Source organism: Pelodiscus sinensis, chromosome 4 (assembly GCF_049634645.1).
Source record: "Pelodiscus sinensis isolate JC-2024 chromosome 4, ASM4963464v1, whole genome shotgun sequence".
In the NCBI taxonomy this organism is placed as follows: domain Eukaryota; kingdom Metazoa; phylum Chordata; order Testudines; family Trionychidae; genus Pelodiscus; species Pelodiscus sinensis.
This window is the reverse complement of record NC_134714.1, coordinates 8285992-8312375: the sequence shown is the minus strand read 5'-3', so window position 1 is coordinate 8312375 and position 26384 is coordinate 8285992. Positions and strand designations below refer to the sequence as shown.

At 47.7% G+C, this 26384-nt stretch overlaps 1 long non-coding RNA gene across 1 annotated transcript; it reads left to right on the top strand.

Annotated features, from left to right (window-relative positions):
• The first annotated feature begins 736 nt into the window (after window positions 1-736).
• LOC142828943 (uncharacterized) lies at window positions 737-7561 on the top strand. The gene is made up of 3 exons (XR_012903116.1): window positions 737-1088; window positions 1987-2090; window positions 7178-7561. It is a non-coding gene; the product is annotated as an uncharacterized LOC142828943 (long non-coding RNA).
• The last annotated feature ends 18823 nt before the right edge of the window (window positions 7562-26384 follow it).

Here is a 26384-nt window from a genome sequence, read left to right as displayed (position 1 = left end):
ATAAGAACTAGGGGTCAGCAAACAAAAGTAATAGGTAGCAGGTTTCAAACAAACAAACAAACAAAGTTTTTCTTCACACAGTGCACAGTCAACCTGTGGAACTCTTTGCCAGAAGATGTGGTGAAGGCCAGGACTTTAACAGGGTTCAAAAAAGAACTAGATAAATGTATGGAGGTTAGATTCATCAAAACTTATTAGCCGGGATGGGTAGGGATGATGTCCCTGGTTTCTGTTTGTCAGAAGCTGGAATGGGTGACAGGAGAGGGATCACGTGATGATCATCTGTTCTGTTCATTCCTTATGGAGGACCCTGGCATTGGCCACTGTTGGAAGACAGGATACTGGGCTAGAGGGACCTTTGGTCTGACCCAGTATGGCCGTTCTTATGTCCCTGATCCAGGCCATCCGGCAGGTCTGTTAGTGGCTCAAGAACTGGAATCAGTGCCCACAGTTAGACTGTGGGGACAAATACATGGACAGAAATTGCACTTGCCAAGATGGAGACTGGCCCTCTGAAAAGCTGGCCCTAAATGCCCCAGGCTACTCACGCACCCGCTTCTTCCTGCCTCCTCTGCCCATTCAAGCCCCCACGGTGATAGGAAGGTAACCAGCGAGCAGCTTGACTTGGGAGCCAGTTACCCCAACTGCTTCTCCAGCGCACCATAAGAAGTGGTGAACTGCTCCTTTAAATTACTGCAGCATCTCTTTCCCTCTACGTTGCCTAGGTAACAGAACAGCCTGATGGCTACGCGGTGTAATGAGCAACACTTCCCAACCCTGAGCATTGAATTAGAAGATCTGTGTCTCGAATAATGGCCACCAACAGCCAAGCTGGAGTTTTGTTTTCACATCACAGGAAAAATCCCAAATGCCAAGGCGTGTGGTAAACCAACATAGTTTATGAAGCGTGCAGTTTTTGGAATCGGGAAGGATGAGCCAGAGAAATGACTATTTATAGAGACTCAAAAACCCAGAGCATCACGTGACCCAGTCCAAAAAAAGCTTCAGTGAAACGTTTTTGTCTGAGCTGACGAGCTCTACTGGTTGCTGTAGCTCGGTGAAAGAAGGCACACCACATGCTTTCTCGTGTAAGGCTCTGTCCTTGAAATGCTTGTGAGGGTGTCTCAAAGGGGCACCTTTTCAGCATGGTGCAGAATGGCTAGATATTTCCCAAAGGCCAAATTTGACCATCTCTGCTCACGCTGGGTCTTATTCCACTGATTTCAATCCCTTCAGCTGTTCTAGTCAAGGCAGCAAAATCTGGACCTGTCTGATGACCAGATTCTGCCCTGGCTCACACTTGGCTCAATCCACACTATTTGGGTGGAGGCTCCGGCAATGTTTTACCAAGGAGATGTGTACATGACACAGCAAGACATAGCTGGGTCAATACGTGGCTAAAAGTCAGGCAGCATAGCACCCGCAAAATGTTTGTCATTAGGGTGGCGGGTTAAGCACCTGTGAAGGACAAAAGTTTTGTTGCTCAGTTGCCAGTGTCGACAAAACCTAAGTCTGAAACTGACTTGGAAAAGAATGTAAAGTTAAATTCCACTCTCCCAGCCTGGTGCTGGGCTCTCTCACGGATCCTCCAGTCCCATCAGGCCCCCAGTTCCACCTGTGTAACTGTTGTCAGGGGAGTTGTGGTGGGTTTATACCAGTGTTACTGGAAGCAGAATCTGGACTTTGTCTACACTTAAAAGTTTATTTAAACTAGTGTGGCCATGGAGAGAGAGAGAGAGCTCTATGTAGACCACCTCCACCAGAGGAGTACCTAAGTGCGGGAGCACAGCTGGCTATACCTGGTTCACACTGACACTTTACAGAGCTGTAACTTGCTGCACTCGGGGGGGGGGGGGGTGTTTTTTCACATCCTGGAGCCAGAAAGTTACAGTGTCATAAAGTGCCAGTGTAGACTCTCCTTTGGCTCTTTGGCTCCTGGTACAGCTAGAGCACTGGATTAAACTACTCCCCTTTTTGTATTGCTAGTTTGTGGGTGAGAAGTTGGAGCAGCCTGGTGCCTATTGACTTTCCCACAAAGCTTTGAGCATTATCTGGGATGGCGTGAAGAGGGCCTTTGAACAGACTACACAGTGAGTACTACACCTGTACAATCACTGGATACCAAATATAAATTCAGCCAGGAAGTGTCACTCTCTTTTCAACACCAATATGTATCTGAGGGTATGTCTACACTACCCTCCTAGTTCGAACTAGGAGGGTAATGTATGCATACCGCACTTGCTAATGAAGCCCGGGATTTGAATTTCACGAGGAGTACCGGTAGTTCGGAATAGGACCCTAGTCCGAACTACCTAGTTCGAGCCCCGTGTAGCCGTGCTACACGGGGTTCGAAGCAGCGGGGATTTAAAAATGGCGGCTCCCCGCTTATGCTAATGAAGCCCGGGAAATTCAAATCCCGGGCTTCATTAGCAAGTGCGGTATGCATACATTACCCCGCTAGTTCGAACTAGCGGGGTAGTGTAGACATACCCTAAGTTACTCCAGCAGGGCTCTACAAGCCAAATGAGGCCAACTGGAAAGCAGTGCAGACTAGTGACTATATCATTGGTCCAGAACTCCAACCTGATTTTTATTCTCTACTCCTCCACTGCTTTTGTTATTGACTGTGTGACCTTCTACAAGTCGCATGCCTTCACTGTGCCTCCGTTTACACATATATAAAATGGGAAGAATGATACTGACACCTTTTGTAAAGAGCTTTGAGTTCTATTGATGAAAAGCACAGTATAAGAGCTAGTATGATTGTTTCTTACTACATAGTGCTGTTTGCTTCGGCAGCAAACTTGCTAATAGATTTTTGAACAAAAACCACTTTTCCCCCTGTGGAAAAATTGTCAATCCTGTCAATTTTTAATTGTTAAGAAAACCAGAGACATCACTGAAGTGTCATTTTAATAGTGGTTTTGGTCATTTTAAAAAAATCCATGAAAGTGTCTGGAAAAAAGGCCAGTTTCATGCATTTCAGATCGAAACTCTCTAGTCCAGAACTCTCTAGTCTGGAAACATCCATAGTCTGGCATGATTTTAGTTTGCTGGATGTCCACTTTTCATGGGTGTGGCTGAGTTTCCCATGGTCCCATAAAGTTTGTTTACAGCCACCAGTCCTGGCGCTCAGTGTTCTATGCTGTTATTTAGCTCTAATTTACCCCTAAACATCTTGTAAGACCCCAGTAAACAGTGGAAGTGTTGGTAATGCTGCTAGACAATATTGACCTCCGGTGATCCAGAAAATTCTCATTCGGAACCAGTCAGGTCCTCAGGGTGCTGGACTAGAGAGGGTCTGCCCCGTTGGGCCAGGAGCCATGCATGCGGAGGGGCCTGTGGCGAGGGAGAAGCTGGCCAGGAGGCTGGCAGCCAGACCGTGGCTGGGGGGAGGAGGGGCGTTGATGGCAGATGGGGAGGCAGAAATGGCCTCCCGTGATCTGGCAAACTCCCTCATCCAGGACAGGTCAGGTCCTGAGGGTGCCGGACCGGGGAGGTCCAGCCTGTACCTTAACGGAGCTACACTGGGGTCAATTTCCTTAGACCAGACAGGCCCTGAAACTCCTCACTTCAGTCCATTACTGATAAAAAAGACATTGACATGGCAGTGAATTTTTCCTTTTCGTTTTCTTATATCCCTGAGGAAGGAAGACTTGATTTTTTTTTCTGATCCACCCAAAAGAAACCACAATAACCACAACTGCAATTATATATATACATGTATATATAAAACTTTCTGGCAAATTCTTTCACATTCTTTTTTGGGCTTCGTTGCTGCCGTAAGAATAACAAATGATTTCAAGACAAAACGCAAAGACACTTGTTTGCACATCACACTCAAAATTAAATTTGTTCAACCTGACAGAGAGCAGCTATTAGCGAATATTAACCGACCAACGCCAAACTGAACTCAAGTAATGCTATTAACAAGTTCACAGGCTCCAGATTAGATCAAGTTTCTTCCTAAGGTTGAACTGCTATTTCATAGCTCTCTAAATGTCACATTGTAATTACAAAAACAGGCCCTGAAATGGGTGCTTTTCTAAAGCTATTTTTGGTATTGAATCTTTTTAGGATTTTTCCTATGTCCTAAAGAGTCAATGCAAGTCAAATACCTTTGATCATGAAACAACTTTCTAGCGGGTTGGATGATGGCAATCGGTCACCAATAGAAAATCTTTCAGATCAGAAGATTTTAGAGGAATACAGTAGAAATTAAAAACAGTGAGGAGTCCTGTGGACATTACAGACAAACAGATTGATTTGGGCATAAGCTTTTGTGGCCTGGTGCCCACTTCGTCAGATGCATGAAGTGGAAGTAGGCTCCAGCTCACGGAAGCTTATTCCCAAATAAAATTTTTAGGCCAGGTCTACACTAGAGTCAGCAGCTCGGCTTAAGATACACAACTCCAGCTAGCTGGAGTTGGCTTACCTTAAGCTGAGCTTGGCAGCTTCCTTTGCTCCTCACAAGAGCAAGCGTACCGGACGTGGGGGTACTTCTGAGTTTGATTTAGCGAGTCTTAACTAGCCTCACTAAATCAAACTCCGGATGATCATGGCAGCGGCGATCTTCCGTTGAGTGAGGACGTGCCCTGATTTAGTCTGTAAGGTGCCAGAGAACTCCTCATTGTTTCAGATGAAACAGAATAACACGGCTCCCCGTCTGTAACAGTGGCAATTAAATGTAATGCAATAAGATTCCCTCCCTTGCAAAGACAATAAGCACACGTCTGGACAGTGTGTTCAGTTCCAGGCCAGCCATACGTTTGTGTATGATCTTCAGATCGCAAGTTGCTCCGGGCCTGACACTATGGTTCGTTGGAAGTAGCTGCAAACCTGGCTTTGCTTTGGTAGCCCAGGATCAAGCCTTCAGAGAGAGAGCATGGACTCTGCAGTCGACGGCACTTGACTGGAACTCAGGAGATCTTGCTCTGTTCTCAGCGCTGCTTCCGACTCCTTATGTGTGAGCCCAAAGAAAGTCACTTCATCCAGACGAACTTCAGTTCCCTGTCTTTAAACTGAGCCTACTACCTCTTTAGCCTATTTAGTCTTCTTAGGTGTCAAGATCGCCGGGTGGGTTCCATGCACCCCTCTTGTATTCCTCGAGTCTCTGTCTGGGAATGCAGCTTTTGCTGTGTCAGGGTCCCCGTGCTGCTCGTTGCTTGCTCTGGGTTAGTCTTTGGTCTGGTCACTCATCCCCAGCCAGGTCACTGAGCCTTCTGGGGGCACAAAAGACCAGCCCGGCCATTGTCCAAATGCTGCTGCTAAGCCAGGAGTGGGCCACAGGCTCCATGTTACTAGGCCAGGGGTGGGCCTCAGGCTCCACGCTGCTAGGCCAGGGATGGGCCTCGGGCTCTGTGTCGCTAGGCCAGGGGTGGGCCTCAGGCTCCACGCTGCTAGGCCAGGGATGGGCCTCGGGCTCTGTGCCGCTAGGCCAGGGGTGGGCCTCAGGCTCCACGCTGCTAGGCCAGGGATGGGCCTCGGGTTCTGTGCCGCTAGGCCAGGGATTGGCCTCAGGCTCCGTGTCGCTAGGCCAGGGGTGGGCCTCAGGCTCCGTGTCGCTAGGCCAGGGATGGGCCTCAGGCTCTGTGCCGCTAGGCCAGGGATGGGCCTCGGGCTCCGTGCCGCTAGGCCAGGGATGGGCCTCGGGCTCCGTGTTGCTAGGCCAGGGGTGGGCCTCGGGCTCCGTGCCGCTAGGCCAGGGATGGGCCTCGGGCTCCGTGTTGCTAGGCCAGGGATGGGCATCGGGCTCCGTGCCGCTAGGCCAGGGATGGGCCTCGGGCTCTATGTCGCTAGGCCAGGGATGGGCCTCGGGCTCCGTGTTGCTAGGCCAGGGATGGGCCTCGGGCTCTGTGCCGCTAGGCCAGGGGTGGGCCTCGGGCTCCGTGCCGCTAGGCCAGGGATGGGCCTCGGGCTCTGTGCCGCTAGGCCAGGGGTGGGCCTCGGGCTCCGTGCCGCTAGGCCAGGGATGGGCCTCGGGCTCCGTGCCGCTAGGCCAGGGGTGGGCAAGACAGTGTCCACAGGCCAGATCTGGCCCACCAAGCTGTTTGCTCTGGTCCATGGCCACCCTGCTGCTCCCCCGTCCCCAGGCCAATGGAGACAGGGGAGCGTGCGCAGTTTCCTCCCCCAGCCAGGGGCGCACGGCACCAGAGGGAACCGCCGGCTGTTCACAACGGCGAGCAGTTCCCTCTAGGCACTGCACACTCCTGGCAGGGTGGGGCAGAGAGTGAGGCCCTCATTGGTCTGGGGGTGGGGGGAGAATGTATCGTCTGGAGAGACAATGCAAGTTCTCTGGGGACAGGGACCATCTTTTTGTTCTATTTGTACTGCCCTTAGCCGTGAGGCCCTGGCCCATGTTTGGGGCTTCTGGGCATTTCTTGCTGTGTGTATGTACAGCACCTTGCACAAAGGAGCCCCTTTAGGTGGGAGCAATGTTCCCTCTAATTGTTTATTCATGTGCAGAATAAGTTTTGTTCAGTGCACTGAGGCACGTGTGGATGTGCACCACCAGCAGAAACATATCCTGCTGGCAATGGGTGCTCTGCTAATCAGCAAGGCAGCATTTGAATCTCTCCTGGGTGGCTGCCCAAGCGTTCAGCTTATTGGGAACTTTGGTGAGTTCTCCAGTCTCTACCTCAATGCAAAGAATGAGTAACGGTAACAGCAACCTAACATAGTTTCTTTCCAAGTCAATATACTGAGTTCTTGTTAAACTCTCCCAGTTATGTGTCCTACGCTCTCTCTCCCACTCATAAGTAAACCTTAGCTCAAAATCTTTCACGCTGAGGGTGCGTCTACACTGCACCCGTAGCTCAAAATAAGCTGCACAATTTGAGCTATGTAGTGCAGACATACTTCCCTGGAGTCAGTTAACACAGGCTGGCAGGGAGCAGAGGGCAGAAAATGCTCCATATGGGCTTCCAGTGTCTTAGTGAACTGCGGTATTGACCTAACAACCATTTGCAGAGAGTGGGGACAATCAAACGCAGCATTGTATTGGCTTTAGGATGTCACAGTCCCATCCCTGTAGCTGTCTATCATAAAAATTGCAATGGAAGAGATGAATTTACCAGTCCCACAACTTTCTGCTGTCTGATTGACAATCTAAACCACCCGAGCTTGTGGGCTTTTTATCCTAGATTCCTTACTCAGGCAAATCTCCCTTCGCCTTCAGGTCCCTGGCAAGAAAGGAGTGGTGTCAAAGAAGCCAGCAGACAGCTAAATTTAGAGGTACAAAGCTGCCGTCCGGAAATTCAGCACTGGATTTGAATCTTGTCATTTCTATAATGAAGAAGCAGGATCAGTTCCACAAAGCTAACACCACAACACTGGGATAATTGCTATGGTCTTACCGAGCGTTTGCTCCATTGGGTTATTTCTGTCCTGCCAACTATAAATTACATGCTACATGCAATTAACTGATCATGAAAAACACGGCCTCCTCAAAAGAACTACCGGCAGCGTTTTCAATTTGCTTACCAATTGCAAAATTATGAAAACACACTAATGTATCCATAGTTCAGGATTGGTTCTATTTTGTGCTTATTTATGTGGGGGAAATGTAATAAAAGATTCTCAGGACTCAGGAAAGCTCACATTTTCTAAGGATTTTCAAGTCAAGAAGTTCATTGGAGTTCTAACTGACTTTTGACCTTCAAGACAGATCACATATTGAGGCTCCACATTTTTCTAGATAAAGCGGTGAGGAGTCCTGTGGCACCGAAGGGTATGTCTACACTACAAAGTTAATTCGAACTAACAGACGTTAGTTCGAATTAACTTTGATAGGCACTACACTAGCGCTCCGCTAGTTCGAACTTAATTCAAACTAGCGGAGCGATTAGTTCGAACTAGGTAAACCTCATTCTACGAGGACTAAGCCTAGTTCGAACTTACTAGTTCGAATTAAGGGGTGTGTAGCCCCTTAATTCGAACTAGTGGGAGGCTAGCCCTCCCCAGCTTTCCCTGGTGGCCACTCTGGGCACCACCAGGGAAACTCGTATGCCCCCCTCCCGGCCCCGGAGCCCTTAAAGGGGCACGGGCTGGCTACGGTGCCCGTTCCAGGTGCAAGCCTGCCAGCACCCAGCCAGCAGACTCTGTACCTGGCACGGCTCAAGCCAGCCACCCGATGCCCCCCAGCCCTCCCTCTCTTCCTGGGACCAGGCTGGCGGTTCCCAGGAGCTTTCCCAGGACCGCAAGACGCGACCTCCACAGTAGGCACAGGAAAGCGGCCGTCTAGGGCAGGAGAGCTGCCAGCCTGGCCACCCAGGAGCAGGTTTGCATGAAAATCAAGGTGGTCCACTGAGACCCCCGACCCTGAGCCCTGAGCCGTACTGGGTCAGACCAAAGGTCCATCTAGCCCAGTAGCCTGTCTGCCGACAGCGGCCAACCCTAGGGACCCTGGAGGGGATGGACCAAAGACAGTGACCAAGCCATTTGTCTCGTGCCATCCCTCTCCAGCCTTCCACAAACTTCGGGAAGTTACTCCTACCCCCTGGCTAATACCACTCCATGGACCCAACCTCCATGAATTGATCTCACTTCTCTTTAAACTCTGTTCTAGTTCTAGCCTTCACAGCCTCCTGCAGCAAGGAGTTCCACAGGTTGACTATTTGCTTTGTGAAGAAGAACTTTCTGTTATTCGTTTGAAGCCTGCTACCCATTCCTTTCCTTTGGTGTCCTCTAGTCCTTCTATTATGGGAACTAATGAAGAACTTTTCTGTATGCACCCTCTCCACACCACTCATGCTTTTATAGACTTCTATCATATCCCCCCTCTATCTCCTCTTTTCTAAACTGAAAAGTCCCAGTCTCTTTAGCCTCTCTTCATATGGGACCTGTTCCAAACCCCTGATCATTTTAGTTGCCCTCCCCTCTCCCACCCTCTCTCTTCCCCTCTCCCACCTCCTTTTCAAGGTCTCCCCCAGTTTTGTTCAATAAAGAGAGATTCTATTTTTGAACACAATTGTCCTTTATTTTGTACATCAGGAAGGGGGGCTAGGAAGGGGTAAGTGGAAGGAGGTGAGGGAGGAATGGGGTATGAGCCCCCGATGGGGAGGACTGGGCTGGCTCTGCGGGCTTCTGGTGGTGGAAGCTCTCCTGCAGCCCCCCAATTGCCCCCTCTTCTCAGATGGCAGCCTGCGGCAAGTGCAGCCGGTCTGATGGCCAAGTGCTGTGATGTGCCTAGTGTAGGTACTCCGGGCAATCCAAGCCAGGACTGCTTTGCAAGCGGGGCACCCCTGAGAACTGTCTTTCCGAGGTGGGGGTCGGGTCCCTTTAAACACAGCCCTCGGCTAGCCTGAGACAGCAGCTCCACGCTCTAAGTCCTCATCTGATGCCCTGCTGGCACTGCTTCCAGCCAGCCGTAACCCTGGTTCAGGGTCCACTCTGTGTGGACATGCTAGTTCGAATTAGCAAAACGCTAATTCGAACTAGTTTTTTAGTCTGGATGCGTTAGTTCGAATTAGCTTAGTTCGAATTAACTAATTCGAACTAAGTTCGTTCGAATTAGCGCTGTAGTGTAGACATACCCTTATAGACTAACTGAAGTGTTGGAGCATAAGCTTTCGTGGGCAAAGACCCACTTCGTCAGATGCATGTAGTGGAAATTTCCAGAGGCAGGTATAAATACGCAGGCCGGAATCAGGCTAGAGATGATGAGGTGGATCCAATCAAGGAGGATGAGGCCCACTTCTAGCAGCTGATCTGGAGGTGTGAATTCCAAGAGAGGAGAAGCTGCTTTTGTAGTAAGCGAGCCATTCACAGTCTTTGTTTAATCCACTACATGCATGTGACGAAGTGGGTCTTTGCCCACGAAAGCTTATGCTCCTACACTTCAGTTAGTCTATAAGGTGCCACAGGACTCCTTGCCGCTTTTGCAGATTCAGACTAACACGGCTACTCCTCTGATATTTTTCTAGATGTTTCTCACTTAAAAGCTGCAGAGTATAGAAAGCCAAAAGTCTATAGAAAGTGAGAGTTCAAAAGGCTCGGCGGGGGGTGGGGGGGGGGGAGGATATGTGATTATTGTTATTAACGAACTGAGAGAAAAATAAATAACATCGTCTGTGAAAATGGAAGGCTTGTTTATATGCATTGCGCATTGCGCTGGGTGGACTTTCAGCAGGATTTGAGTGCCTCATTCCCTCTGGCATGTTTACTTAGCTTCTTCCATTCTCTCCAAAATAGCCACTGGCCCCAGAAGAACTCAGCAGTCACTGGCGTAACAGTGTCATGGGGGTACCATTTTGTGGTCTTTTAAAAATCACCCACGTCCCGTGTTCAAAAGGGAGTGAGGGCCAAACTTCCAAAGGTATTTTGGCACCTAACCGATGCAGACAGACACCTCATGAGGTTTTCCAGACCCACTTACCCAGATCAGGAGCCTAACTCCTGTGGGAGTGACATTGGACGGGGTTCCAAAAAGAACAAGCTAAGTTCCTGGAGGAGAGGTCCATCAAGGACAGAATGGGGAGATGTAACCCCACACTCTGAGGGTATGTCTACACTACCCTCCTAATTCGAACTAGGAGGGTAATGTAGGCATACCGCACTTGCAAATGAAGCCCGGGATTTGAATTTCCCGGGCTTCATTTGCATGAAGCCGGCCGGCGCCATTTTTAAATGCCGGCTAGGTCGGACCCCGTGCCGCGTGGCTACACGCGGCACGGAGTAGCTAGTTCGGATTAGGCTTCCTAATCCGAACTAGCTGTACTCCTCATTCTTCCTCATTAGGAAGCCTAATCCCAACTAGCTACTCCGTGCCGCGTGTAGCCACGCGGCACGGGGTTCGAACTGCCGGCATTTAAAAATTGATTTGTGCCTGAACATTTGGCAGCAGGATGCGAGAAGGCCATGGAGTTGGGACATTCATTCCAGCCACAGATGGCTGACTGTGTCCCATCTCCAATGCAAAGCCTAGGTAGACGTGTTTGCTAACCGATAAAAGGGTCGGGGTGTCTGAGAGGACGGGGAGGAGGACTGCAGGGAGGGCTACCCAGAAGGACAGGGGGCTTGTGGGGATCACCCCATTTAGCAATTAAAGTTTTGGCGGGGGCATAGGAGAGGGTGCTACCATGCGTCACCTAAAGGTGGAGTGACAATAGAGAAGGGGTAACAGAAGAACCAGACAAGTACATTAGCATGGGGCCGCTTTGTGTCTTAGGCCGGAGGCTAGGACATGGGTGCCTGGGTTTGGGAGAATAAACCGTTTCTCCATCCGGTTTCGATTTGAAAAATCTTGTAACTGGAAATTTTTCTCTCTTTGAGAAACTTTTTCCACTGGGAAACCTGATGGACCAAATGCCTTTCAGCTCCCAGAGGTAAGGCGTATACAGCACAGATGAGTTTGATCTAATGCAGGGTTACTCAACACAGGGCCCGCAGCCCGTTTGCTTGTGGCCCGCGGTGCGGTTTGGGTTTACGGTACGATTTGGGTTGATATTAGACCAGGGCTATTCAACTTTGGAAGCCCCAAGGGCCACAATGATACTCACAGCACATGCCAAAGGCCGCAACTTAAGTATGATTGCATATACAGGAAGTCCCTGGGTTACATCAATCTGACTTACATCGGACCCCTAGTTACGAACGGAGGGGAGGCGCAGCTAGTGCAGGGTGCCTCCCCCATTGTCGCTGCCTCCGGCGGTGCGGGGGGCACTTCCCCCCAGCAGACCAGGGAGACGCGGAGCGGCTTTTCTCGCCGCGGAGGATGCGGGCGGCGGGACTGCAGAGATGCGCCGCAGTCCCGCCGCCCGCGTCCTCCATGGCGAGAAAAGCCGCTCCGCGTCTCCCTGGTCTTCTGGGGGGGGGGGGGAGGCACAGCTAGTGCGCCTCCCCCCTACCCCTCCAACAGACCAGGCTTTTCTCGCCGCTGGTCAGTTTCAGCAGCGGCTGAATCAGGACGCCTGGGGTAGAGCAGCTGGGGGGCTGCTGGGTTGGTCCCACAGCGCCGAGGTGCGGCGCTGCGGGACCAACCCAGAAGCACCCCAGCTGCTCTGCCCCAGGCATCCCCAAGAGCAGCTGGGGTGCTGCCGGGTTGGTCCCGCCACGCCAAGGGTCGGCACTACCAGACCAACCCGGCAGCACTCCAGCTGCTCTGCCCCAGGCGTGTCCGATTCAGCCGCTGCTGGTCAGTTTCAACAGCGGCTGAATCTGGACGCCTGGGACAGAGCAGCTGGGGCATTGCCGGGTAGGCAGCTCTGCCTCGGGCTTGCTGTAGTCAGCCGCTGGTCAGTTTCAGCAGCGGCTGAATCGGGGACACCTGGGGTACAATATGTACCAGTTCCGACTTACATACAAATTCAACTTAAGAACAAACCTACAGTCCCTATCTTGTACGTAACCCGGGGACTGCCTGTACACACAAATATATATGCAAATATATGCAAATAGCTTTTTCACACTGCCAACATGAATACAAAAATTAAGGCAGGACTACACAACATGCAGACCCCATTTAAGTCAGTTCTACTGATATTAATAAAATGCAATAGTTACCCAATTTCCACCCATATGACAGCCCTTTTAATGAGCAATAACAGTCCAGGAATTTAACTACTAAAATGCATCTCAACAGAAGACCATCATATTGACTATATTTTTGTTTTGGCTTCACCAAGGTTCCAGGAATTTAACTACTAAAACACATATCAACCCATATCGCACCGTAAACCCAAACCACACCATTGGCAGCGAGCAAACGGGCCGCGGGCCATGTGTTGAGCAGCCCTGCATTAGGTCAAACTCATCTGTGCTGTATACGCCTTACCTCTGGGAGCTGAAAGGCATTTGGTCCATCAGGTTTCCCAGTGGAAAAAGTTTCTCAAAGAGAGAAAAGTTTCCAGTTACAAGATTTTTCAAATCGAAACCGGATGGAGAAACGGTTAATTCTCCCAAACCCAGGCACCCATGTCCTAGCCTCCGGCCTAAGACATGAAGCAGCCGCTGCAGCCGCAGTAAAAATACTCACAAGGAAAGGCACGTACAAAGCGCGTACGCCAGGGCAGATGGCCACTCTAAGGCCAGAAAAGAAAACCCTGGGGGAAAAGCCAGCCTGACTAAGACAAACAAACAAACAAAAGGGCTTTGAAGGTGGGTGGCTTCCATGTAGGACCATTTGCCATTGACTAAAACAAAGTCGTGCTGTGGTTTGTAATTGAGTGGCTGCTAGTGGAATGCAGGAGCCTTTGAGGTGGGTGTGGGCAGATGACATTTCAGTTTGTGGTTGTGTTGTGCTAAGTATGGAGCTGCCCTTATTGCGGCACTTGACTTTGAACGCAAACGTTGTCCAGAGTGTGAGGTCGGGTGCCAGCTGCAGTCAAATGCCACAACAAATCATTTTAAATGGAGGGGGGGGGGGAGGGGGTGAGTCAACAGAGAGTAGCCCTGATATAAAGGCTCAGTCTGGCTCATCTTGCCTTTTGGCCAAGAGTGTTTCTAAAGAAGTCGTAGATTCCTGGGTAGAGCCCTGCGCAGACACAAAATTGGTATCTGCAAAAACGAGCCCCGGACATCCCCATCTACAGACATGGAGGCGGAGCCCTGTGGATATAAAGCGGATTTCTCCAGATTTGTGGGGCTCTTGTCATGGGGGTGGGATTGGACCAAACTGAATCAAGAAAGGGAATCTCACAAGAACATGAAAGGCAAGAATTAGAATGGTTCCAAACAGCTGACTAAAGAGCCATTTGCTTCATAATGCAAGGGCCTGGAAAGTGAGGTCTGCACCTCAGAAACTGCTGACCGGAATGAAGGAAGAAGGTGGGAAGACAGCAGGGGGAGGGTTCTGCATTTACCAGAAAGGAGGTCAGGGAGTCAGAGTTAGGTTTTGCAAAGCCCCACAGAAGGTACAAAATGAAGGCCACGGCCATCTCCCACCCTGTGTCCGATCCTCCAGGGTTTGTGGCCAGGAGAGAAGGGGCGTGAAAGAAGAGACGGGTGAGAGAAACGAGTCATGAGAGCGGAGTGAAGATCCTAGTTCAAGATCCAGTATTCTACCTAGAACACTGTGCAAGCTTCCAACAGGGACGCGGTGCAACCCCATTTGGTCCGAAGAAAACCAGTATCAGTATCCCTTATGAAGTCCAGCGCTACAACACTCATTGGACTAGGATGATTATTATTGATCCTGATGCTCAAAAGGTCGACCCCGGGGATGCATGCCGTGCTTCAAAGCCCATCGATCAGCATCCACGCAAAGGCTCAGTGTCTACTGTAATCTGTGGGGAAATGTGTACACATTGGATGCATTTCTTCGTTAGGAGCTTGTTTGCAGGCTGAACTGTGCAGACTCCCTCCTGTGGCATCACTAAAGTCTGTCAAGCAACTGTGCACCATCCAGGATGCGCACTAACCCAGTATCGAATCATCTCCTGCATCAGTCCTCACGGATTCCTGTAACCGATTTAGGCCCCATTTTGGAACTAACCGTGCGTCGTTTTGTTGCAGGATCTGAGCCACCTTCCTTTAGCGACACAGCAAGAGCAGAAAATAAAATTAAGCTTCAGAAAAAAATAAAAATAAATTAAGCTTCAGAAATCCAAGACATGTCAATGATCTCACTTGGAAGAGGCAGAAGGTGCTGGCAGCTAGAGTGGTGTATCCCCGTGTTCCCTCCAAGCTGGGCTACAGCACAGCTTCACAAGTGATGATAAGCCCCACCCAGCCAGCCAGCTACATGCATGGAGCCCTGAGCCTCTGACTGGGCAGGACTGATTCATCACCTTCACAGTGCGAGGAGTTGCTGCCAGGTATCTCCTGAAGGGGGGTCCCAAAGAGGATGGAGAGAGGCTGTTCTCAGCGGTGGCAGATGGCAGAACAAGGAGCAATGGTCTCAAGTTGCAGTGGGGGTGGTCCAGGTTGGACATTAGGAAACATTATTTCCCTAGGAGGGTGGGGAAGCACTGGAATGAATTCCCTAGGGAGCTGGAATCTCCATCCCTAGAGGCTTTTAAGTCCTGGCTTGACAAAGCCCTGGCTGGGATGATTGAGTTGGGGTTGGTCCTGCTTTTAGTGGGGGTTGGACTTGATGACTCCTGAGGTCTCTTCCAGCCCTAGGATTCTATGGTCATATGCCATGCTCTACATCACAGGAAAGAAACCAAGGCTGAAATCTTTAAACTGCTTGTTTGAGAGAAGCATTCAGTAGAAACCTCAGCTTGCTCCGCTGAGCTGCTGTGGAGACCTTACTCATGGTTTGAAGTTCGCTTCCAAGACCCCTATAGCTCTTAACTAGAAAGGTGGTCTCCCCTTACCAATGAAGGGATATGAGGGATGTGTCTAGACTGGCAAGTTTTTCCGCAAAGTCATCTGATTTTGCGGAAAAACTTGCCAGCTGTCTACACTGGCTGCTTGAATTTCCGCAAGAACACTGACGATCTCATGTAAGATTGTCAGTGTTCTTGTGGAAATACTGTGCTGCTCCCATTCGGGCAAAAGTCTTTTTCCGAAAGATTTTTGCACAAGAGGACCAGTGTAGACAGCACAGTACTGTTTTCCGCAAAAAAGCTCCGATCGCGAAAATGGCGATCGGGGCTTTTTTGCAGAAAAGCGCATCTAGATTGGCCACGGATGCTTTTCCACAAAAAGTGCTTTTGTGGAAAAGCATCCTGCCAATCTAGACGTGCTTTTCCAAAAATGCTTTTAATGGAAAACTTTTCCATTAAAAGCATTTTCGGAAAATCATGCCAGTCTAGACGTAGCCAGGAAGTCTAGCATAAGGGATAAAGTGACTTTTGGAAGCCAACTGACAGCAGTATATGGCCAGACAGACATGCCTTAGACAAACACCGTCAGCTGAGGCTGGCTCAGCCAATCACTCCTAGGAATTTCAAGGGGCTGCTGCAAACGTCCAGCCTCATCCATACCTGGAGAGTGGTACCATCATCCAGACACAGCTCCTCGCCTGATTCTGAGCCCTGGATGCTTTTCTAGTTTAGCTGGAGAGGGGAGGACACTTCGTTTCAGTCTCCCCTTCCGCCCCCAAGATTTTATTTCTCACTCGGTTTTATTCACTAGAGAGCCAGCTCGGAGCTGGGCCCGGTCATTGCCAAAGGAGAGCCTTTGCCGGGCTCCTGGTTTAAGCTCACGGGCCCCCTGATGCAGATGCACAGCCCTGAGCGGTATAGGGGTGCCAGGGGCTTTGCATGCCACAGCAGGCCTGCCTGGGACTGACACATAACCCCTAAAAGGGAGAAGAAGGCAAGGACACTCTGAAACAGAAAAGGGACCGAGTGTTTGTCTGGAATTTGGCCTAAGGCCCTGTATGCTTCCCATCCTGTTTTGCCCATCTTTACGCCTAGCCATCTTCAATAAGAGTGGCACACGGGAACCGCAGCCCTGTCCAATGGGCTGCCTAACCCGTAGCTCTGACAGTGGTGAGAACTAGAGGCTTCTGAAGGAGGAGCAGGAAATCCTGCATTAGACAGCTATGAAATAACCCGCCCCCAGGGACAGTGTCTTCCTGATTGCCGCCAGGGAGGCTGGCTTAGTGCCCTGAACCTTGAGAGCTTATAACCCTCCCAAAACGTTTGATTTTGTTTTCGTCCTTACTCTTGTGACTCTGTGGCAAGGAGTTCCACTGGCCACTGGCTCTATTGCTTTTTCTCCGTTTGAACTTCCTGGAATGGCCCCTGGCTTCTGCATGCTCAGGGGAGGGGGATAGAAGTGCTCAATCCTTGTCTCAGAGCTGTAGCATTCTCCGGCCCGACAGTAATTTTGTACAATACCGTCATTTGGACAGTGTTCCAGTGTTAATCGGAAACTCAGCCTGGTCTCCCACGAGTTAGCATGTCAGCATCTCACCCCACTCAGATCACCACGAGCGACTGTTTGTAAATTTAAACCAGAAGGTTGGATGGATAATAAGCCTCGCTTTTCCAAAAGGCTGGGTAAAATAGTGAACAGGAGCTGGAGGGGAAAGCCTTACATTCAGCAACATTGCAAAAGAGGCTTGCTGAAAAGTTGATGCTGCAGTGAAAGCAGACAGCTGGGCATGGGGTGCTCTGGGTTCAAGTCCCTGCTCCACCAGACAATTGTAACCACCACTGTGCAGATTTGAACCTGGGCTCTCTGGAGGTGAGCGGAGGAGCCTCTGCAGCAGGGGTTCCCAAACTTTTTGGCATCATGCCCCCTTTTTGATTTTTGAGAAACCCTCATTGCTCCCCCTCCCCCCGCCCCATAGCAACAAAACTTGTTGAGCACAAAAAAAAAGGAACTGACCGGAGCTGAATAGCAGCAAAACTTAGGGGAGGATTGATGGGCTGGGTCTCCGCGCATCTCCCCTGGAATTTCTTCATGCCCCCCAGTTTGGGACTCCATGCTCTACAGCTTTAGGTATAAAGCCAGCTGCCTCTCAGCGTGGGCTGTCGAGCTCCCTTGTTCTTATCTCTTGCTGTAAGGCTACGTCTCCACAGCTTCCCTCTTCCACAAAAGTGTATGCAAATGAAGCACGGATTAGCATATTGCCGCACTTCATTTGCATAATTAATTAGGAGCCGATTTTGCACAAGAGAAGATAAGGAAGAACAGCTCTTGCGCAAGAGGGGATTTTTGCGCAAAAACCTCTTGCACAAACACGGCTTCTCATTAATTATGTAAACGAAGTGCGGCTATATGCTAATCCGTGCTTCATGTGCATAGGCTTTTGCGGAAGAGGGAAGCTGTGTAGATGTAGCCTAAGTGGCCTAAGTGCCACTACATGGGACAGTGAACCACAGTAGGGCCATGTCTACACTGCAGGCTTCTTGCGCAAGAACTTTTTGCGGCAGAGATCTTCTGCAAAAAGGTCTTGCGCAGGAGAGCGTCCACGCTGCATGGACACTCTTGCGCAAGAAAGCTCTGATGGCCATTCACAGAATGGCCATCAGAGCACCTGTGCTTTTTCCCAGAGGCTGTTTTTGTACAAGAATCCCGTTTGCCGTCCACACACACCTTTTTTGCACAAGAGCTCTTGTGCAAAAAGGCTTATTCCTCGTAGAAAGAGGAATAACTCTTGTGCAACAAGCCCTCTCTTCTTACCCTGTACTGTACATTTTCTTATACAAAAACATGCTTGTAGTGTGGTTGTGCCATGAGTTTTTGCACAAAAACGCTGCAGTGTAGACGTAGCCTCGGTGTGGGGTTACACAAGCACTTGTATGCAACACAAGGAGACGAATAGCAGGAGAGGACCCTAGGTGCACTGATGAATTAACACACGCCAAAGCCCAATCCAAACAAAGGGCTTCCTATTGCATGGCCTAGCCCTCCTGGACCTTTGGCCTTCCATGTTAGCCGTTGCTCCCAAGCCCAGCCCCACATCCATGGACCCGGCTTTGACTCAGTCTGACAAGAAGCTCACTTTTTACACTTGCTTGAGGGCTGGGTACCACAGGGGTGGGGCATGCTGGTGCAAGTTAACCATGATCATCTAAATCCCGCTAACACTAGCTGCTGAGTTTTAAAACCCATGGTAATTAACATGCATGAGCTAACCTGATTTAATACAACTAACTACGTCTACACTGGCACCTTTTTCCGGAAATGCTTAAAACGGAACAGTTTTCCATTATAAGTATTTCCGGAAAAAGCGCATCTACATTGGCAGGATGCTTTTCCGGAAAAGCACTTTTTCCAGAAAAGCATCCATGGCCAATGTAGATGCGCTTTTCTGGAAAAAAGCCCCGATCGTCATTTTCGCGATCGGGGATTTTTTGCGGAAAAGACTACTGTGCTGTCTACACTGGCCCTTTTCCGGAACAGTTTTTCTGGAAAAGGACTTTTGCCCGAACGGGAGCAGCATAGTTTTTCCGGAAAAACACTGACAATTTTACAGTAGATCGTCATTGCTTTTCCGGAAAAGCAAACGGCCAGTGTAGACAGCTGGCAAGTTTTTCCGGAAAAGCAGTCCAGTGGCCCAGTGTAGACACAGCCCTAGTGTCCTTCATCCCCACACAACATGAAGATAGTCCATATAACAGCTCCAATCTTCTCCCAAAGCTGAGCTGATGCTACGACTCCTCTTTGTAGGCTGCTCAGCTCACATACTAGATCTTCTCTCTCAATATAGCAACACTTCCTCCTCTCGCATATGTAGGCAGGGAAACAAGATACCTGATTCAGTGGACAGCAAAACTCCCAGCAGCTAACAAGGTCGGCATATACTGCCATCCTGTTCCACTCAAGCTCCTTTCACATTTCCGGCACAACCCATGAATGATACAACAGGTATTTGTGTCACTGACATTTTGCAGAGGACTTGGATTTACACAAAGGGCGAAATCCTGTTTCCACTGGAGTCAGTGGGAATTTTGCCATTGACGACCACGGTGCCAGGATTTCACTGTAGTGTCTTTTATGCAAGGATCGCAATGTGCTATTTATGCATTAATGGAGTACTGCTCAGAGTGTCTGACTCAACCTCCTCTAGGGACTAGTCCTCTACTCCCATGGGGCGCCACACGACTCACCTGGGTTTCACGGCATTACAATGGAGTCACATGGGCTTCGTGGCATTATAAAGAGTTAGCTGGCCACAGTCAAGATGTTTTCTGCAGAACTCAAAAATTAAATAAAACAACGTGTTGAATTAACTTTGCTGGCAGGGGACATTCAGAGTCTATTAGTAAAGTCCCTGGAATGTGATGCTTTTGCTAGGCAGGTCATTTCTAACAGAGTCTGGGGGAGTGTAGCATTGTATTGCAGTGTATGAACCAACTAAAGAATGCAAATGAATGAGAGTCTCACAGTAAAATCAAAATGTCTGTATTTCTTGGTCATAGGCTAGGGATTAGTAAAGCACCATTAACCCTACTATAAAAACACACAAGCTATGGCTTTCTTTCATCCCAAACACAGTTTATAAACACACCCTTATCACTCAGAGAATGTTTATCTTCATGTGCTATAAGTGGATTCCAAAAAAAGCCACCAGTAGCTAATGAAATTAATATGATGTTTGGGGGATACAATTTTCTCTGTCCAATCAAAAGGGAAAAAAATTACAGATAAGAGTAACAGAGGAATGTAGTTTATTTTCAGCCTTTGCTTCCCCTATTAATTTAGAAGCCTTGTTAATAAATTTTAAAAAGCTGGGAGGGGGGAGGTAGGAGGAGAGAACATATCTGTGACTTTTTGTTATTTAAACAAGCTCTCTAAAAGCAATTCAAAGGACAAAACATTGTAGTTTGTGCACTGGGAAGATTCCGAGTGCTTGTAGTAATTTATGACCATTCACTTGGGGAAGAGGTTAATGGCAAAGGAAATCTAATTATAGACTCCCTAAATCAGCACGGTAATGATTTGGGCTCCATTTTTAATTATTTTCTATTTATATTCAAGCTTCCAGGGGCTAATTGTATAGCCAAAGACTCCCAGCTAACTCCTTCCACTAAAAGCTTCATTTATTTTTAATCACATGTTTATCTATCATCATTTTTCACTAGGTCAGGTTTGTCATGCACGATTGTGGAGGAAATGGTTATGGAATCCCAGGAAAAGCGGAATTTGTATGTCCACAAAACACTTTTTCCACCATTTTAACATCAATTCCTGGACAGAGCCAGTGTATGGAGAATAGTATCGTTAGCAGTAGATCAGCAAAACTTGGCCATCACACGTCAGGTTACTATATCCCAATTAGTCATGTTGGCCTTGACCAACACATAAATTATCACCCGCACTGTTGTTTTTACCAATGGGAAAGGGCCGTGGGTACAGAAGAACTGACCCAATACATCTCACACAGGTAGGAAAATATTATTGCAGACTGTAAACTTGTCAGTACTGGAGGTGGGTGGCTCAGATCAAGTTGCTGTAGTGCAGTGACCAGGCCAAACTGTGAAGTTAAACATGAAACTTTCGGGGGAGCTGAAGGAGTACTAGAAAGAGTTCTTTTCCTAAAAGAAATCTGACTGTTTTAATACAAACTCTAAAAGTAAAGGGAATTGGTGCCAAATTAGGAAAAGGGTGAATTGATTCTAATTATGTATTTATTTGTTTGTTTATTTATATCACAAGCCCTAATCACAGACCCAGGACACTGTAGTGCCGGATGCTGCACAGTCACACAACTAAGAGGCAGCCCCTGCCCCAAAGAGCTTACAGGCTCTGTACAAGACAACAAGGTCATACAGAATGGCTGTGTCTAGACTGGCAACTTGCCAGCTGTCTAGACTGGCCGTTTGAATTTCCGCAAGAACGCTGACTGCCTACTGTCTGAAATCAGTGCTTCTTGCGGAAATACCATGCTGCTCCCGTTCGGGCAAAAGTCCTTTTGCGCAAAAGGGCCAGTGTAGACAGCTGAAATTTGTTTTGCGCAAAAAAACCCCGATTGTGAAAATGGCGATCGGGGCTTTTTTGCGCAAAAGTGCGTCTAGATTGGCACGGACACTTTTCTGCAAAAAGTGCTTTTGCAGAAAAGCGTCCGTGCCAATCTAGACACTCTTTTCCGCAAATGCTTTTAACGGAAAACTTTTCCGTTAAAAGCATTTGCGGAAAATCATGCCAGTCTAGACGTAGCCGATATGTCTACACAGCAGCATTATTTCGGAATAACATCCGTTATTCCGAAATAACTGTGCAAGTATCTACACAGCTAGCCCATTATTTCGAAATAATTTTGAAATAACGGGTGGCTTATTTCGCCATTTGTAAACCTCATTCCATGGGGAATAACCCCTCTTCTGAAATAGCAATTTCGGAATAGTAGTAGTGTGGACGCTCCACTGCTGCTATTTCGAAATAGCTCCTCCCCCTGACCAATCAAAGTAATTACTCTCCATTGTTTCCAGGGGCTCTACATTGAAGTAACATGTCCACATTAGGGAAGCCTGTCTCGGACTAATTTCCAGACTTCCCTGTAGTGTAGATGCGCTATTTTGAAAAAAGCTATTTCGGAGTATTTCTTCCAGAATAGCTTATTCTGAAACAATCGTGCAGTGTAGACATAGTCACAGACAGATGAGGGAGTATAATTCAGCTTGATAGGCAGCCATCTTGGTGCATCCACTGCCCAACCATTTAGTTCATAACCAGACTAGCCAACTTTCAGATGTGATTCCAGTTCACGACTTAAACCCAAATGTCTTGCCTCTCCCACCCATTCTTTATGAAAATTGGTTTATGATTGGGCATAACTTGAAGAAGCTTTAGGTCAGTCAGGTCATGCAACATATTAATTGCACAGTTAGAATCTGCTGTATCTTCATGTTCTATTTTTGTGCATGTATCGTATGTGACGTTAAAAATATGAAGTGTGGATCTGTTTATAATTCTAAATGAGCTCATGAGGACCATTAGGTATTTAATGACTCCATACTCAAACCAACAGATTGTGAATAGCTGTGTTTGTTCTATAAGCCCAAACCATAGTAGATCCTAGACAGACATGTGACCATGCCACCTGGTAATGGAATCCATCTTGAACCTGGTATTTTTCCATAGGGATAGGAAGTATGGAACAAAGGACTCCCGCTCTGGGGAAAAGTCTATTTAAGACACAGAAGCCATCAACCTTTTGTCTTCAGCTGGCTTTTGACACTGTCTGGCCGACCCTAATAGGCTACAAAGAACTTTGAAGAAACTATAGACCCGGGCTGAGTAAAGATCAACTCTGACTAGAAGCTTTTTACCTGTGATAAGAACAGCTGTTTAGGATAAGAATTTTCATGTAACAAGTTTCTTAAGGATTAGAACTAGCTACATGTTTTTTGTTCATATTAATTTAGTAACTTACTTTGATCTACACAAAACAATAAGCAGTCCTGTGGCACCTTAGAGACTAACAAAAATATATAGAATCATGAGCTTTTGTGATTTTATATATCTTTGCTAGTAGCTAAGGGTGTGTCTAGACTACAGGGTTTTGTTGACAAAAGTAGACTTTTGTTGACAAAACTATACCTGCGTCTACACTGCCGCCACGTTCTTTCGACAGTAAGTCAACAGAATGCGGCAATTTTTTCGACGGCGGTAAACCTCATTCTCCGAGGCATAATGCCTTTTTACAATAGTACTCTGTTGAAAAAAAGGCGCTATTGCATGCAAACTGTGCTTTTTCGAAAGAGAGCATCTAGACTCTCTTTTGAAAAAGTGACTTGCTTTGTCAACAGTATTTGTTATAGTCTAGACACTCTTTTTCAAAAGAGGCTTTGTCGACAGTATCTATCGACAAAACCTCTGTCGAAAAAGGCGTGCAGTCTAGACGTACCCTCAGGTGCCACACAGGACTACTTGTTTTTTAAGTTATAGACTAGCACTGCTACCCCTCTGTTACTTTGATCTGACTGTTTTCACTTGCAACCACTTAAATCCTACTTTTTATACTTAATAAAACACTTTTGTTTATTATCAAGTCCAGTGTAAATAACTGTTAGCTGGGAGCACCCATTGTGCATGTCTCTCTTTCATTGATAAAAGATGGCCTTATAAGAGATGGACTTATTTGGGGGTTTGGTCCCATTTGGGGGCTGGGGGGTGGTTTCCTGAGCTTTTATAGATGAACCCTCCTGGAGCTAAACTGATTCAGTTCACTGATTCAGTGTAGACACACCAAATTTCAAAATAAGCAGTTTCAAAATAGATTCAAAATAAGAAAAGCAGTTTGTGTAGCGCAAATTGCATATCTGATTTTGAGTTTAGGGTGCTATGTCAATGCACCCTAAGATATACAGCCTTTGGCAGTGGCAGTGCAGGATGGCATGCCCATGTACCTCATCCTGTCTCTAGAGGTACCACATTTCCGTGGCTGAGATCGATGCTCAATATTTATGCCTGGTTTGCCAGTGTAATCCACACACCTATTTGGGGTGGTTCGCTGTCCCATTTAGTGGCACAGCCTTAGCTGTGATCAGCAGGAGGCACTGTGGCTGTGAGTCTCCAAACCTGCTTAGTAACAGAGACAATAGATTGTGCTGGGGGTGCAAACAGACACCCTGTATATTTCACCCAGGAGGTGAGCTGACAGCACTGCATGTCTCTTGATCAGAAGATCCCAGCCAGGCATGGGAAAGACTTCGGATGAGAATTACTTTAAGCCTCTGTTACTATAATGGTCTGAAGACTCCCAGCCACAGCGCCTCCTGCTGGGCACAGCCTAGGTTGTAGAGCACACTCATTCTTCCTCTCTGTCAGTGGTCTCAACGCCACTAGATGGGACCGTGAACATCTAGTAGGTGTGTGGCTTACACTGGAAAACCAGGCATAAAGATTGAGCATCATCCGCAGTCATGGAAACGTGGTCAGACTCCACATCCATACTCTCTTTCCCATGATGTATCACGGCCATGGGATTCCTAGGATGTACCACCTCACTTCACCCAGAAGGAAGACTAGTGTATCATGGGAAAATGGAGTCCAAACAGGGGTTCCCCAAGCCACTGATTTCTCCTGCACCACTGCATACTTGTGGCAGGAGGCCGCCTGGTCACAACCAGCCTGGGATAACTTGTAACCAAGGTAAACATTTTGTGTCCCATTTACCAGTGCCTTCATCCTAGTAAACAGCGTAGGGAATTCCCAAGGCACAGCAAGGTCATTACAAATGGGTCTACTGTTTTTCTTTTTTTGGGGCAGGACTGGGATTTTCAAACGTGCCTGAGGGAATTAGGCACTCAAATCCTGCAGCCAGTTCTCTATCCCCATTCAATAAAACTTTACGTGTCTCTATCCTGGGCCAGCATGCACCCCGGAATTAGACGAATGTTGGCCGGAGGAGGAAGGAAGGGTGTGAGGTGCAGTCACTAGCCTGGAAACCTGGTGGTCTGGGCTCCTTTCTCAGCTCTCCCACAAGCTCCTTGTGCTCTCTCAGAGAAGTCACTTGAGGTAAAATTTCCAAAAGCATTTTAATCCCTTAGGGTACGTCTAGACTACAGGCTTCTGTCGACAAAGAGCATCTAGACTACATCCAGTTCTGTCGACAAAGCAAGAATCTCTCTGGGCCTCTACTGTAAAATGAAGATAATAATTCTTTCTTTCTCCTACTCTTTGTCTATTCAAGATTGTAAATGCATCAGGGAAGAGACTGGCTCTTGCTACATGTTTGTACAGCACCTAGCACAACAGGGCCCTGATTTTCGCTGAGGTCTCTAGGCAGGACGGGAATACAGCTACATCATAAAGCAGCCAAAGAATCTTAGATGCATGATCCTAGAGACAGCACAACACCGATGTGCACAGCTGGTAAATCCTCAGAAAAAATCCCCAATTCAAAAAGCTACAACTTTGCCTTTATAACGACGATTTGTCTTTGGAAAGCGGAATCCAAAAGGAATTTGGCTGCCTGGGATCACTTGGTTTGTAATGATTTCATTTCCCTCCTCCCCCTCCACTTCCTTTCTAGTTTCTATTATGTAAAATCCTCAGAACTAATTAGAAGTGGGTGGATCAAAGATGATATATTTTAATTTTGCTTCCAGCCTCACCCACTTAAAATAAAGAATCCCACATAGGCCATTAAACTGTAGGTACTTGCTGACAGAAAGGAAACCAGCTGGCGAACAACTTCTCTTAATTATGTTGGAACATACTAACAAGAATAAAATACAGTCCTTAATGACCTTTCCCTTGGTGGCAGAATCCAGTGCAGTGTAGGCAGTTGTGGCCATGAGCCAAAAGCTAATGGTTAGTATTGGCACAAAATACTCAAGCACACTAGTAATTATTAATTTCCCTTAGCATAGAAAGTATTCCAGGCATTTGAAGTATAACGCGTCCTAGCACCTGCATGTCACCAAGCTCCAAAATATTCATTTGTGCATTATTTAGAGTCTCTGAGAAAATGTGCAATTTGCATGTTTACTTCTCTGGGGCATACTTTTCATTTTGTCACATCTGATTTGGTCACATCTGACCTTTGGTTTGGGTTTGTGGGTTTAACGATGTGTGCTTTTTAGATGAGGTCTTTTGGCAAATGAAAGTTGCAAGTATTTTGTATTTCTGAGGCTCAGAGAGAGACATGGAAACTTATGTCCGCTGTTCATCATGTGATTTGATTGTGCATACTGTACATTCATTCTTACATATCTTGTCTGTTTCAGCTTCTCCGGTTAAACTAACATTAGCCTGACCTTTCTCCAGGCAGATGGCTTCAAGGCCTGATCTAAAGCCAATTGAAGCTGATGGAAGTCTTTTCACTTTCTTCAATGCGCTCTCCTTCAAACCAATACACTTCTGGAGATCTTGATTATGAGTTACCCATCTGCCTTATGACTTATACACTGTGAATCTTTATTTTATTTATTAACATATTTTGCCAGGCATTTGTACTTGGCATTTCCAGGGATGAAATAGAGGAAGGGAGGAAACAAAAGGGAGAAACGTCTCATAAACAGTGTATTTCCATTACCGCTAACTATGTCCCTCAATTTTAGAGAGGAAAAAAGTCAAACTTCTGAACTGCATTT